Genomic DNA, 16,142 nt, shown 5'->3' with positions numbered 1-16,142 from the left:
TGTGCCTGTTTTTGGGCACGGACTGTGCCGTTTCGGTACCTAGCGCTTCGTCCTCTATGTTGAAATCAGAAAGTGTGATACGTCCTGCTTTGTTCGTTTTCCTGAGGATTCCTTGGCCTATTCAGGGTCTCTTGTTGCTGGCTGGAAACTTTAGGATTCTCTCTTCTATCTCTCTGGCAAATATGGCTGCAACTTTGACTGGGATTGCATGGAATGCAGAGATTCCTTTCTCCGCTAGGGACGTTTCAAGTGTGTTAATTCTTCCATTCCTAGGTCCCGGAATATCCTTCTTTTTCCTTGTGTCGTCTTGAATTTCTTTCCCCAAACGTTTGCTAGTTTTCGGTTGACATAGCTTTCACCTGTTTTGCTAAGGTTCTTCATAGACATCTTCTTCTTCGTACTGGCAAGCTGTGTTTTTTGTTCGTTTGTGTTTAGCTTCCGTTTGTCTATTCTTTGCAACTTGTAATTGGTTCTGTTTTGGCAGAAGTGCATCGCTGTGCTCACATCTGCTGGCAATGCTCCTGTATTTGCTGTGGAAGTCTGGCCCTATCTAACGTCCCTTCCCATCTGCCTCTGCACCCCCTCGGACGCCTGCCCCAGAATGACTGAAGCAGTGGTGAGGAGGCTCACCCCCAGGATTCCACCCGGCCCACCCCGGGCCACCGACCCAGAAGCTGCGGACCTCACCGCTGCACCACCGGCCGGCCCCTTTCATGTTCCATTGGCAACCTGCAGTTGAGTGCAACGGGGCTTGAATATGCTGCTTGAGCCCAGCTCTGGCACTGTGTAGATGAGGCCAGGTTGTTTGTCGGGGCCACTGTGACGTCAGAGGATTGGTCATAGTTGTGCGTCTGCTGTCCCAGCAAACTTCATGGACACAGGGCTTCAGAGCCCGCTTGGAGCAGTCTCATAACGCACCCTTCCCAGTGAGCCCAGGTTTGACCTTCGTTGCCGTTTTTTGGCTTGTGAATTTCTCTGACTTTCAAACGTTCCAGCACAGTGTGTCTAAAGACTGACATCTTTCAGTGTGGATTATTCAGGTGTGATATCTGTTCGCCTTGCATTTTCTGGGACCTTTTTTTCTTTTCCACAGTATACTCGTCATGGTCTTTCTCAGCTATCTCCCTTAGATGTGCTCATCAGTCCGTTCTCCTTCAGTCCAAGTGATTAATTTTGTATTTCTTGAATCACCGTATGTTCTCTAGGCCGAGGTGTGAGTGCTTTCGTGATTCTTGGTTGCTGTCTTTGAATTTGCAGCGGTCACTTGTAGGACTCTTTGCTATCCTAGCCTAGGTCAAGCGAAGCACTGAGAACCCGTGGTCATCTGGCTTGGTTTGACATCCTGAGATCAGAAACTCCAAATTCGAGGTAGTCCTGGCAACCCCCTTCACGGACATAATGTTTTTCTGAGACAAATTAGACAAATCTGATGAATTCCTCGCTCCAGGAAAGATATTTTTCTTTCTCTTTTGTGGACTCGGGAAGTTTCGAACTTGACCCCTGACCCTTGAACATTGCCCTAGATTCCATCTAGATAAGGGCTGACTTTATTTCTATAGGCTGTGCCATTTGTTTGACCTACATCCTCAGCCCTGGCATGTTTATTTTTCTGGAAACAGAATTGTAATGTTCTAATTTTCAGCCAGCTTCCTTCCATATGGCGTCAAAGCACATAATCAATAATCCTTCTACGGCAAGAAGTCGGGGGAGAGAATTTCATTGGAGCCAAAGTGAGCACTCTAGCCTGGGAGGGCAGCCTTCACAAAGGAACCAAGCCCTCTGGAAAAGGGTGATTTTCAGCACACTTGTAGAGCCCTTCCCAACAAAGAGACCTACCCCAAGCATGGCAGGGCTCCATTCCTTCAAGGCTTCCAAGACATCTCTTGGGACGCATTAGCATGTGGCCAGTGGGCCCCCGTGACGCCAGAGCTATGGAAAGTGAGACTGATCTTCCAAGAACGCTAGCGGCCTAGGAAAGGAGGCATCGACTCTTCTCTTCAATGTCCTCAAGAGATCCTTCTTGACTTTGGATTATGCTTAAGGCAGAAGGACACTGTAGGTCTGATAAGGCCCAAGTGCGGCTTCGTGTTTCCAATCAAGTTTCAAGCTTGAATCAGCATGGCCTCCCCATAGCCTTGAATAGATGACAATGTTCTCCTCTCAGTGCTTGTCCCTCTATTCTGGCTTCTTGCCAAGGATTCCTTTCTTATCCCTGGCATCAGAGTCTGTTTGATCTCTTCCAGTTTCTGTGCCCGCTTTCTGTGTGTCAAAGCTGTTTCTGGGTATGTCTCCCTTTAATAGCCCAGCCTAGGCCAATCCTCAGACTGTAACCATGCGGCCATCTTGGGGGACATGTTCACCGTGATGTCATAAAGAACCTCAGAAGGCCAAGTTGTCCTGACAACCTCCAAGCACACAGAGTTTCAGAGCCATCTCAGACCAGTCTGACTCCTCCCCCTTTCCAGGTAGGATAGTTTTCCTTTTTCTGGATTTCTTGTCGGTTTCTAACTTTCTCCTCGAACTTGGAAAGGCCTGCTCCATTCTCTCTAGACACTGGTTTCTTTCCTGTAAGATTACCCTGGGTGTTATCTCTTATGTCTTGGGTAGATGGCCAAGTGGGTGGACCTTCCCCAGAGAAAGTCCTGGACTCCCTCCCAAGTTGAAGTTGCCCAGGCAATCCTCTGATGCGCAATGATCGTGTCATCTCCTAGCACTCTGCCAATTCCGCCTTGGCAGGTCCCATGTTTTCCTTCCTTCTTCCTTTGGGGAAGTGTACCAGATGCCTTCCTAGATTGGAATATTCTCACGGTTCTTTTTCTGGTGCGTATTGAGAACGGACCCTCACAATTGCTACTCCTTTATGACCTCTGTCCGCACCGTACCATGAAATCTCTATTCCCTAACAGTGCTAATGTGATTGGCACCCGCGCTGTGAAACAGTGAGGCCCGGGCCACCCAAGAGGAACGTGGGCACTTGCCCGGTCCACCACAGGGCCGGCCCTGACTTGTACTTTTGGACCAACCTGTGGCCTGAACTTGGGAAGATGTGGGCCTGTTTGGATTATTCGTGAAGGTGATTAGTAGGAACATCATGGACGGTAACGTTTTCCGTTGGTTCCTGGGCTTAGCACGGATCAGGTTCTCTTGGTAGGATTCCTCTTCATGTATTTGGAATGGTCTACCTTTCTGTAGCATCAGTAAGCCTTTTGAGGTGATTTTCCATCCTTGGAAGTTCACCTTCTCTAATCTCTTTCAGCCCCCAAAGCTGTATGCCGTCATTCTGGACCCCTTTGTGGATTTTTGATTTTATGTGGATTTATTGCCATAACCCTGCATTTGAACATCCTATGTGTTTCAGATTTACATCCTCATCGATTTAGACTTCCGCGTAGGTTCCATCCTCTTCACCAGCGTAAGCCGAATCACAGGCCCTCACCACACACTTGTGCCTCATCATCTCTTTCACCCTCCCCCACCGCCCCGCTTTGCCTCAGGGCACCCATGATCAAATGTCCAGTGCCGCCTGTTGGTCAGTGCTTGTTTTTTCTTCTCCTTGTAAGTGAGATCCTACGGTATTTGACTTTGTCCCTGGGGCTTGTTTCACTTCCCCTAAAACCCTCCCAGCCATTCTGGTGGTCACAAATGGCTGGATTGCATCCTTTGTTCCCGCTGAGTGGTCTGCCATTGTGTGGCTATAGCCCATGTTCCTTCTCCATTCGTCCCTTGCTGGGCACCAGGGCGGCTTCCAAGTCTTGGAGAGCGGGAGTAAGGCTGTGGTGAACTCAGCGGTGCACATGTCTTTAGGTGGTAGTGTTTCCGAGTTCTTTGGCTAAACGCGCCCCAGAGGAATAGCTGGATCATATGGGACATGGATTCTTAAATTTCGGAGGCAGTTCCACACCGCTTGGCCTAGTGGCTGCACCGGTTTCCACTGCCAGCAGCAGTGCAGGAGGCTTCCCTTCTCTCCACCTCCTCTCTGACGCTTGTTGTTTCCTGTCTGCCTCCTTATAGCCATTCTGGCCACAGTGAGCTGCTATGTCCTTGCGGTTTGGATTTTCCTTGGCCTCAGGCTTAATGAGGGTGAACAAGTTTTCATGCACCTGTTGGCCCTCTTTAGATCTTCTTGGGAGAAATCTCTGTGTCCATCTTTGGCCCAGGTTTTCATTGGCTTGTTCTTTTTCTTGTGGAGACGTGTGAGTTGATTGTATCTTTGGGCTTTTCGCCCCTTGTCCGATGTGTGCTTTGCAAACATCCACTCCCAGTTGTTGTGCTGTCTTTGCCTTGAGTCGATGGTTTCCTTGACTGGGCAGAAGCGTCTGCATTTGAGGTGGTCCCGTTTGTTTCTTGTCTCCTTTGCTGCCCTTGCCCAGTCAGACAGGCTTCTTCCCAATAGGCGGCTCAGACAGATGGCAAAGAGCACTCTGCCTAGGTCTTCTCCTACAAGTTTCACGGTTTCAAGTGTGCCATTCAGGGCTTTAATCCATTCCAGGTGGTGCGTGTGCCAGGTGGAACATCATGGTCTACTCTCGTTGTGTTCCATGTGGCTGTGCAGGCTTCCCAGCACCGTTTCTTGGAGAGACTCTCCTTTGTCCACTGTCTCCTCTTGGCTCTCCGGTCGCAAATGGGCTGTCCATGTATGTTTGAGTTGGGCTCTGGGCTCTCGATTCTGTTGCATGGGTCTGTGTGCCTGTTTTTGGGCACGGACTGTGCCGTTTCGGTACCTAGCGCTTCGTCCTCTATGTTGAAATCAGAAAGTGTGATACGTCCTGCTTTGTTCGTTTTCCTGAGGATTCCTTGGCCTATTCAGGGTCTCTTGTTGCTGGCTGGAAACTTTAGGATTCTCTCTTCTATCTCTCTGGCAAATATGGCTGCAACTTTGACTGGGATTGCATGGAATGCAGAGATTCCTTTCTCCGCTAGGGACGTTTCAAGTGTGTTAATTCTTCCATTCCTAGGTCCCGGAATATCCTTCTTTTTCCTTGTGTCGTCTTGAATTTCTTTCCCCAAACGTTTGCTAGTTTTCGGTTGACATAGCTTTCACCTGTTTTGCTAAGGCTCTTCATAGACATCTTCTTCTTCGTACTGGCAAGCTGTGTTTTTTGTTCGTTTGTGTTTAGCTTCCGTTTTTCTATTCTTTGCAACTTGTAATTGGTTCTGTTTTGGCAGAAGTGCATCGCTGTGCTCACATCTGCTGGCAACGCTCCTGTATTTGCTGTGGAAGTCTGGAACTATCTAACGTCCCTTCCCATCTGCCTCTACACCCCCTCGGACGCCTGCCCCAGAATGACTGAAGCAGTGGTGAGGAGGCTCACCCCCAGGATTCCACCCGGCCCACCCCGGGCCACCGACCCAGAAGCTGCGGACCTCACCGCTGCACCACCCGCCGGCCCCTTTCATGTTCCATTGGCAACCTGCAGTTGAGTGCAATGGGGCTTGAATATGCTGCTTGAGCCCAGCTCTGGCACTGTGTAGATGAGGCCAGGTGGTTTGTCGGGGCCACTGTGACGTCAGAGGATTGGTCATAATTCTGTGTCTGCTGTCCTGGCAAGCTTCATGGACACAGGGCTTCAGAGCCCGCTTGGAGCAGTCTCATAGCTCACCCTTCCCAGTGAGCCCAGGTTTTACCTTCGCTGCCGTGTTTTGGCTTGTGAATTTCTCTGACTTTCAAACCTTCCAGCAGAGCCTGTCTAAAGACTTACATCTTTCATTGTGGATTATTCAGGTGTGATATCTGTTCGCCTTGCATTTTCTGGGACCTTTTTTTCTTTTCCACAGTATACTCGTCATGGTCTTTCTCAGCTATCTCCCTTAGATGTGCTTATCAGTCCGTTCTCCTTCAGTCCAAGGGATTAATTTTGTATTTCTTGAATCACCGTATGTTCTCTAGGCCGAGGTGTGAGTGCTTTCGTGATTCTTGGTTGCTGTCTTTGAATTTGCACCGGTCACTTGTAGGACTCTTTGCTATCCTAGCCTAGGTCAAACGAAGCACTGAGAACCCGTGGTCATCTGGGTTGGTTTGACATCCTGAGATCAGAAACTCCAAATTCGACGTGGTCCTGGCAACCCCCTTCATGGACATAATGTTTTTCTGAGACAAATTAGACAAATCTGATGAATTCCTCGCTCCAGGAAAGATATTTTTCTTTCTCTTTTGTGGATTTGGGAAGTTTCGAACTTGACCCCTGACCCTTGGACGTTGCCCTAGATTCCGTCTAGATGCGGGCTTACTTTATTTCTATAGGCTGTGCCATTCGTTTGACCTACATCCTCAGCCCTGGCATGTTTATTTTTCTGGAAACAGAATTGTAATGTTCTAATTTTCAGCCAGCTTCCTTCCATATGGCGTCAAAGCACATAATCAATAATCCTTCTACGGCAAGAGGTCGGGGGAGAGAATTTCATTGGAGCCAAAGTGAGCACTCTAGCCTGGGAGGGCAGCCTTCACAAAGGAACCAAGCTCTCTGGAAAAGGGTGATTTTCAGCACACTTGTAGAGCCCTTCCCAACAAAGAGACCTACCCCAAGCATGACAGGGCTCCATTCCTTCAAGGCTTCCAAAACATCTCTTGGGACGCATTAGCATGTGGCCAGTGGGCCCCCGTGACGCCAGAGCTATGGAAAGTGAGACTGATCTTCCAAGAACGCTAGGGGCCTAGGAAAGGAGGCATCGACTCTTCTCTTCAATGTCCTCAAGAGATCCTTCTTGACTTTGGATTATGCTTAAAGCCGAAGGACACTGTAGGTCTGATAAGGCCCAAGTGCGGCCTCGTGTTTCCAATCAAGTTTCAAGCTTGAATCAGCATGGCCTCCCCATAGACTTGAATAGATGACAATGTTCTCCTCTCAGTGCTTGTCCCTCTATTCTGGCTTCTTGCCAAGGATTCCTTTCTTATCCCTGGCATCAGAGTCTGTTTGATCTCTTCCAGTTTCTGTGCCCGCTTTCTGTTTGTCAAAGCAGTTTCTGGGTATGTCTCCCTTTAATAGCCCAGCCTAGGCCAATCCTCAGACTGTAACCATGCGGCCATCTTGGGGGACATGTTCACCGTGATGTCATAAAGAACCTCAGAAGGCCAAGTTGTCCTGACAACCTCCAAGCACACAGAGTTTCAGAGCCATCTCACACCAGTCTGACTCCTCCCCCTTTCCAGGTAGGATAGTTTTCCTTTTTCTGGATGTCTTGTCGGTTTCTAACTTTCTCCTCGAACTTGGAAAGGCCTGCTCCCTTCTCTCTAGACACTGGTCTCTTTCCTGTAAGATTACCCTGGGTGTTATCTCTTATGTCGTGGGTAGATGGCCAAGTGGGTGGACCTTCCCCAGAGAAAGTCCTGGACTCCCTCCCAAGTTGAAGTTGCCCGGGCAATCCTCTGATGCGCAATGATCGTGTCATCTCCTAGCACTCTGCCAATTCCGCCTTGGCAGGTCCCATGTTTTCCTTCCTTCTTCCTTTGGGGAAGTGTACCAGATGCCTTCCTAGATTGGAATATTCTCACGGTGCTTTTTCTGGTGCGTATTGATAAGGGACCCTCACAATTGCTACTTCTTTAGGACCTCCGTCCGCACCGTACCATGAAATCTCTATTCCCTAACAGTGCTAATGTGATCTGCACCCGTGCTGTGAAAGAGTGAGGCCCGGGACACCCAAGCGGAACGTGGGCACTTGCCCGCTCCACCACAGGGCCGGCCCTGACTTGTACTTTTGGACCGACCTGTGGCCTGAACTTGGGAAGATGTGGGCCTGTTTGGATTATTCGGGAAGATGATTAGTAGGAACATCATGGACGGTAACGTTTTCCGTTGGTTCCTGGGCTTAGCACGGATCAGGTTCTCTTGGTAGGATTCCTCTTCATGTATTTGGAATCGTCTACCTTTCTGTAGCATCAGTAAGGCTTTTGAGGTGATTTTCCATCCTTGGAAGTTCACCTTCTCTAATCTCTTTCAGCCCCCAAAGCTGTATGCCGTCATTCTGGACCCCTTTTTGGATGTTTGATTTTAGGTGGATTTATTGCCATAACCCTGCATTCGAACATCCTATGTCTTTCAGATTTACATCCTCATCGATTTAGACTTCCGTGTAGGTTCCATCCTCTTCACCAGCGTAAGCCGAATCACAGGCCCTCACCACACACTTGTGCCTCATCATCTCTTTCACCCTCCCCCACCGCCCCGCTTTGCCTCTGGGCACCCCCGGTCAAATGTCCAGTGCCGCCTGTTGGTCAGTGCTTGTTTTTTCTTCTCCTTGTAAGTGAGATCCTACGGTATTTGACATTGTCCCTGGGCTTCTTTCACTTCCCCTAAAACCCTCCCAGCCATTCTGCTGGTCACAAATGGCTGGATTGCATCCTTTGTTCCCGCTGAGTGGTCTGCCATTGTGTGGCTATAGCCCATGTTCCTTCTCCATTCGTCCCTTGCTGGGCACCAGGGCGGCTTCCAAGTCTTGGAGAGCGGGAGTAATTCTGTGGTGAACTCAGCGGTGCACATGTCTTTAGGCGGTAGTGTTTCCGAGTTCTTTGGCTAAACGTGCCCCAGAGGAATAGCTGGATCATATGGGACATGGATTCTTAAATTTCGGAGGCAGTTCCACACCGCTTGGCCTAGTGGCTGCACCGGTTTCCACTGCCGCCAGCAGTGCAGGAGGCTTCCCTTCTCTCCACCTCCTCTCTGACGCTTGTTGTTTCCTGTCTGCCTCCTTATAGCCATTCTGACCACAGTGAGCTGCTATGTCCTTGCGGTTTGGATTTGCCTTGGCCTCAGGCTTAATGAGGGTGAACAAGTTTTCATGCACCTGTTGGCCCTCTTTAGATCTTCTTGGGAGAAATCTCTGTGTCCATCTTTGGCCCAGGTTTTCATTGGCTTGTTCTTTTTCTTGTGGAGACGTGTGAGTTGATTGTATCTTTGGGCTTTTCACCCCTTGTCCGATGTGTGCTTTGCAAACATCCACTCCCAGTTGTTGTGCTGTCTTTGCATTGAGTCGATGGTTTCCTTGACTGGGCAGAAGCGTCTGCATGTGAGGTGGTCCTGTTTGTTTCTTGTCTCCTTTGCTGCCCTTGCCCAGTCAGACATGCTTCTTCCAAATAGGCGGCTCAGACAGATGGCAAAGAGCACTCTGCCTAGGTCTTCTCCTACAAGTTTCACGGTTTCAAGTGTGCCATTCAGGGCTTTAATCCATTCCAGGTGGTGCGTGTGCCAGGTGGAACATCATGGTCTACTCTCGTTGTGTTCCATGTGGCTGTGCAGGCTTCCCAGCACCGTTTATCGGAGAGACTCTCCTTTGTCCACTGTCTCCTCTTGGCTCCCTGGTCGCAAATGGGCTGTCCATGTATGTTTGAGTTGGGCTCTGGGCTCTCGATTCTGTTGCATGGGTCTGTGTGCCTGTTTTTGGGCCCGGACTGTGCCATTTCGGTACCTAGCGCTTCGTCCTCTATGTTGAAATCAGAAAGTGTGATACGTCCTGCTTTGTTCGTTTTCCTGAGGATTCCTTGGCCTATTCAGGGTCTCTTGTTGCTGGCTGGAAACTGTAGGATTCTCTCTTCTATCTCTCTGGCAAATATGGCTGCAACTTTGACTGGGATTGCATGGAATCCAGAGATTCCTTTCTCCGCTATGGACGTTTCAAGTGTGTTAATTCTTCCATTCCTAGGTCCCGGAATATCCTTCTTTTTCCTTGTGTCGTCTTGAATTTCTTTCCCCAAACGTTTGCTAGTTTTCGGTTGACATAGCTTTCACCTGTTTTGCTAAGGTTCTTCATAGACATCTTCTTCTTCGTACTGGCAAGCTGTGTTTTTTGTTCGTTTGTGTTTAGCTTCCGTTTTTCTATTCTTTGCAACTTGTAATTGGTTCTGTTTTGGCAGAAGTGCATCGCTGTGCTCACATCTGGCAACGCTCCTGTATTTGCTGTGGAAGTCTGGCCCTATCTAACGTCCCTTCCCATCTGCCTCTACACCCCCTCGGACGCCTGCCCCAGAATGACTGAAGCAGTGGTGAGGAGGCTCACCCCCAGGATTCCACCCGGCCCACCCGGGGCCACCGTCCCAGAAGCTGCGGACCTCACCGCTGCACCACCGGCCGGCCCCTTTCATGTTCCATTGGCAACCTGCAGTTGAGTGCAATGGGGCTTGAATATGCTGCTTGAGCCCAGCTCTGGCACTGTGTAGATGAGGCCAGGTGGTTTGTCGGGGCCACTGTGACGTCAGAGGATTGGTCATAATTGTGTGTCTGCTGTCCCGGCAAGCTTCATGGACACAGGGCTTCAGAGCCCGCTTGGAGCAGTCTCATAACTCACCCTTCCCAGTGAGCCCAGGTTTGACCTTCACTGCCGTGTTTTGGCTTGTGAATTTCTCTGACTTTCAAACGTTCAAGCAGAGCCTGTCTAAAGACTGACATCTTTCATTGTGGATTATTCAGGTGTGATATCTGTTCGCCTTGCATTTTATGGGACCTTTTTTTCTTTTCCACAGTATACTCGTCATGGTCTTTCTCAGCTATCTCCCTTACATGTGCTTATCAGTCCGTTCTCCTTCAGTCCAAGGGATTAATTTTGTATTTCTTGAATCACCGTATGTTCTCTAGGCCGAGGTGTGAGTGCTTTCGTGATTCTTGGTTGCTGTCTTTGAATTTGCACCGGTCACTTGTAGGACTCTTTGCTATCCTAGCCTAGGTCAAACGAAGCACTGAGAACCCGTGGTCATCTGGCTTGGTTTGACATCCTGAGATCAGAAACTCCAAATTCGAGGTGGTCCTGGCAAACCCCTTCATGGACATCATGTTTTTCCGAGACAAATTAGACAAATCTGATGAATTCCCAGGTCCAGGAAACATATTTTTCTTTCTCTTTTGTGGATTTGTGAAGTTTCGAACTTGACCCCTGACCCTTGGACGTTGCCCTAGATTCCGTCTAGATACGGGCTTACTTTATTTCTATAGGCTGTGCCATTTGTTTGACCTACATCCTCAGCCCTGGCATGTTTATTTTTCTGGAAACAGAATTGTAATGTTCTAATTTTCAGCCAGCTTCCTTCCATATGGCGTCAAAGCACATAATCAATAATCCTTCTACGGCAAGAGGTCGGGGGAGAGAATTTCATTGGAGCCAAAGTGAGCACTCTAGCCTGGGAGGGCAGCCTTCACAAAGGAACCAAGCCCTCTGGAAAAGGGTGATTTTCAGCACACTTGTAGAGCCCTTCCCAACAAAGAGACCTACCCCAAGCATGACAGGGCTCCATTCCTTCAAGGCTTCCAAGACATCTCTTGGGACGCATTAGCATGTGGCCAGTGGGCCACCGTGACGCCAGAGCTATGGAAAGTGAGACTGATCTTCCAAGAACGCTAGGGGCCTAGGAAAGGAGGCATCGACTCTTCTCTTCAATGTCCTCAAGAGATCCTTCTTGACTTTGGATTATGCTTAAGGCAGAAGGACACTGTAGGTCTGATAAGGCCCAAGTGCGGCCTCATGTTTCCAGTCAAGTTTCAAGCTTGAATCAGCATGGCCTCCCCATAGACTTGAATAGATGACAATGTTCTCCTCTCAGTGCTTGTCCCTCTATTCTGGCTTCTTGCCAAGGATTCCTTTCTTATCCCTGGCATCAGAGTCTGTTTGATCTCTTCCAGTTTCTGTGCCCGCTTTCTGTTTGTCAAAGCAGTTTCTGGGTATGTCTCCCTTTAATAGCCCAGCCTAGGCCAATCCTCAGACTGTAACCATGCGGCCATCTTGGGGGACATGTTCACCGTGATGTCATAAAGAACCTCAGAAGGCCAAGTTGTCCTGACAACCTCCAAGCACACAGAGTTTCAGAGCCATCTCACACCAGTCTGACTCCTCCCCCTTTGCAGGGAGGATAGTTTTCCTTTTTCTGGATGTCTTGTCGGTTTCTAACTTTCTCCTCGAACTTGGAAAGGCCTGCTCCCTTCTCTCTAGACACTGGTCTCTTTCCTGTAAGATTACCCTGGGTGTTATCTCTTATGTCGTGGGTAGATGGCCAAGTGGGTGGACCTTCCCCAGAGAAAGTCCTGGACTCCCTCCCAAGTTGAAGTTGCCCGGGCAATCCTCTGATGCGCAATGATCGTGTCATCTCCTAGCACTCTGCCAATTCTGCCTTGGCAGGTCCCATGTTTTCCTTCCTTCTTCCTTTGGGGAAGTGTACCAGATGCCTTCCTAGATTGGAATATTCTCACGGTGCTTTTTCTGGTGCGTATTGATAAGGGACCCTCACAATTGCTACTACTTTAGGACCTCTGTCCGCACCGTACCATGAAATCTCTATTCCCTAACAGTGCTAATGTGATCTGCACCCGTGCTGTGAAAGAGTGAGGCCCGGGCCACCCAAGCGGAACGTGGGCACTTGCCCGCTCCACCACAGGCCCGGCCCTGACTTGTACTTTTGGACCGACCTGTGGCCTGAACTTGGGAAGATGTGGGCCTGTTTGGATTATTCGTGAAGGTGATTAGTAGGAACATCATGGACGGTAACGTTTTCCGTTGGTTCCTGGGCTTAGCACGGATCAGGTTCTCTTGGTAGGATTCCTCTTCATGTATTTGGAATGGTCTACCTTTCTGTAGCATCAGTCAGGCTTTTGAGGTGATTTTCCATCCTTGGAAGTTCACCTTCTCTAATCTCTTTCAGCCCCCAAAGCTGTATGCCGTCATTCTGGACCCCTTTTTGGATTTTTGATTTTAGGTGGATTTATTGCCATAACCCTGCATTCGAACATCCTATGTCTTTCAGATTTACATCCTCATCGATTTAGACTTCCGTGTAGGTTCCATCCTCTTCACCAGCGTAAGCCGAATCACAGGCCCTCACCACACACTTGTGCCTCATCATCTCTTTCACCCTCCCCCACCGCCCCGCTTTGCCTCTGGGCACCCCCGATCAAATGCCCAGTGCCGCCTGTTGGTCAGTGCTTGTTTTTTCTTCTCCTTGTAAGTGAGATCCTACGGTATTTGACTTTGTCCCTGGGGCTTGTTTCACTTCCCCTAAAACCCTCCCAGCCATACTGGTGGTCACAAATGGCTGGATTGCATCCTTTGTTCCCGCTGAGTGGTATGCCATTGTGTGGCTATAGCCCATGTTCCTTCTCCATTCGTCCCTTGCTGGGCACCAGGGCGGCTTCCAAGTCTTGGAGAGCGGGAGTAAGGCTGTGGTGAACTCAGCGGTGCACATGTCTTTAGGCGGTAGTGTTTCCGAGTTCTTTGGCTAAACGTGCCCCAGAGGAATAGCTGGATCATATGGGACATGGATTCTTAAATTTCGGAGGCAGTTCCACACCGCTTGGCCTAGTGGCTGCACCGGTTTCCACTGCCAGCAGCAGTGCAGGAGGCTTCCCTTCTCTCCACCTCCTCTCTGAGGCTTGTTGTTTCCTGTCTGCCTCCTTATAGCCATTCTGACCACAGTGAGCTGCTATGTCCATGCGGCTTGGATTTGCCTTGGCCTCAGGCTTAATGAGGGTGAACAAGTTTTCATGCACCTGTTGGCCCTCTTTAGATCTTCTTGGGAGAAATCTCTGTGTCCATCTTTGGCTCAGGTTTTCATTGGCTTGTTCTTTTTCTTGTGGAGACGTGTGAGTTGATTGTATCTTTGGGCTTTTCACCCCTTGTCCGATGTGTGCTTTGCAAACATCCACTCCCAGTTGTTGTGCTGTCTTTGCATTGAGTCGATGGTTTCCTTGACTGGGCAGAAGCGTCTGCATGTGAGGTGGTCCCGTTTGTTTCTTGTCTCCTTTGCTGCCCTTGCCCAGTCAGACATGCTTCTTCCCAATAGGCGGCTCAGACAGATGGCAAAGAGCACTCTGCCTAGGTCTTCTCCTACAAGTTTCACGGTTTCAAGTGTGCCATTCAGGGCTTTAATCCATTCCAGGTGGTGCGTGTGCCAGGTGGAACATCATGGTCTACTCTCGTTGTGTTCCATGTGGCTGTGCAGGCTTCCCAGCACCATTTATCGGAGAGACTCTCCTTTGTCCACTGTCTCCTCTTGGCTCCCTGGTCGCAAATGGGCTGTCCATGTATGAGTTGGGCTCTGGGCTCTCCATTCTGTTGCATGGGTCTGTGTGCCTGTTTTTGGGCCCGGACTGTGCCGTTTCGGTACCTAGCGCTTCGTCCTCTATTTTGAAATCAGAAAGTGTGATACGTCCTGCTTTGTTCGTTTTCCTGAGGATTCCTTGGCCTATTCAGGGTCTCTTGTTGCTGGCTGGACACTTTAGGATTCTCTCTTCTATCTCTCTGGCAAATATGGCTGCAACTTTGACTGGGATTGCATGGAATCCAGAGATTCCTTTCTCCGCTATGGACGTTTCAAGTGTGTTAATTCTTCCATTCCTAGGTCCCGGAATATCCTTCTTTTTCCTTGTGTCGTCTTGAATTTCTTTCCCCAAACGTTTGCTAGTTTTCGGTTGACATAGCTTTCACCTGTTTTGCTAAGGTTCTTCATAGACATCTTCTTCTTCGTACTGGCAAGCTGTGTTTTTTGTTCGTTTGTGTTTAGCTTCCGTTTGTCTACTCTTTGCAACTTGTAATTGGTTCTGTTTTGGCAGAAGTGCATCGCTGTGCTCACATCTGCTGGCAATGCTCCTGTATTTGCTGTGGAAGTCTGGCCCTATCTAACGTCCCTTCCCATCTGCCTCTGCACCCCCTCGGACGCCTGCCCCAGAATGACTGAAGCAGTGGTGAGGAGGCTCACCCCCAGGATTCCACCCGGCCCACCCCGGGCCACCGACCCAGAAGCTGCGGACCTCACCGCTGCACCACCGGCCGGCCCCTTTCATGTTCCATTGGCAACCTGCAGTTGAGTGCAATGGGGCTTGAATATGCTGCTTGAGCCCAACTCTGGCACTGTGTAGATGAGGCCAGGTTGTTTGTCGGGGCCACTGTGACGTCAGAGGATTGGTCATAGTTGTGCGTCTGCTGTCCCGGCAAACTTCACGGACACAGGGCTTCAGAGCCCGCTTGGAGCAGTCTCATAACGCACCCTTCCCAGTGAGCCCAGGTTTGACCTTCGTTGCCGTTTTTTGGCTTGTGAATTTCTCTGACTTTCAAACGTTCCAGCACAGTGTGTCTAAAGACTGACATCTTTCATTGTGGATTATTCAGGTGTGATATCTGTTCGCCTTGCATTTTCTGGGACCTTTTTTTCTTTTCCACAGTATACTCGTCATGGTCTTTCTCAGCTATCTCCCTTAGATGTGCTCATCAGTCCGTTCTCCTTCAGTCCAAGTGATTAATTTTGTATTTCTTGAATCACCGTATGTTCTCTAGGCCGAGGTGTGAGTGCTTTCGTGATTCTTGGTTGCTGTCTTTGAATTTGCAGCGGTCACTTGTAGGACTCTTTGCTATCCTAGCCTAGGTCAAGCGAAGCACTGACAACCCGTGGTCATCTGGCTTGGTTTGACATCCTGAGATCAGAAACTCCAAATTCGAGGTGGTCCTGGCAACCCCCTTCATGGACATAATGTTTTTCTGAGACAAATTAGACAAATATGATGAATTCCTCGCTCCAGGAAAGATATTTTTCTTTCTCTTTTGTGCATTCGGGAAGTTTCGAACTTGACCCCTGACCCTTGAACATTGCCCTAGATTCCATCTAGATAAGGGCTGACTTTATTTCCATAGGCTGTGCCATTTGTTTGACCTACATCCTCAGCCCTGGCATGTTTATTTTTCTGGAAACAGAATTGTAATGTTCTAATTTTCAGCCAGCTTCCTTCCATATGGCGTCAAAGCACATAATCAATAATCCTTCTACGGCAAGAAGTCGGGGGAGAGAATTTCATTGGAGCCAAAGTGAGCACTCTAGCCTGGGAGGGCAGCCTCCACAAAGGAACCAAGCCCTCTGGAAAAGGGTGATTTTCAGCACACTTGTAGAGCCCTTCCCAACAAAGAGACCTACCCCAAGCATGACAGGGCTCCATTCCTTCAAGGCTTCCAAGACATCTCTTGGGACGCATTAGCATGTGGCCAGTGGGCCCCCGTGACGCCAGAGCTATGGAAAGTGAGACTGATCTTCGAAGAATGCTAGGGGCCTAGGAAAGGAGGCATCGACTCTTCTCTTCAACGTCCTCAAGAGATCCTTCTTGACTTTGGATTATGCTTAAGGCAGAAGGACACTGTAGGTCTGATAAGGCCCAAGTGCGGCCTCGTGTTTCCAATCAAGTTTC

The sequence above is a fragment of the Equus asinus genome, chromosome X (genome assembly GCF_041296235.1).
Source record: "Equus asinus isolate D_3611 breed Donkey chromosome X, EquAss-T2T_v2, whole genome shotgun sequence".
Lineage (NCBI taxonomy): Eukaryota > Metazoa > Chordata > Mammalia > Perissodactyla > Equidae > Equus > Equus asinus.
This window is presented reverse-complemented; position numbering follows the sequence as displayed.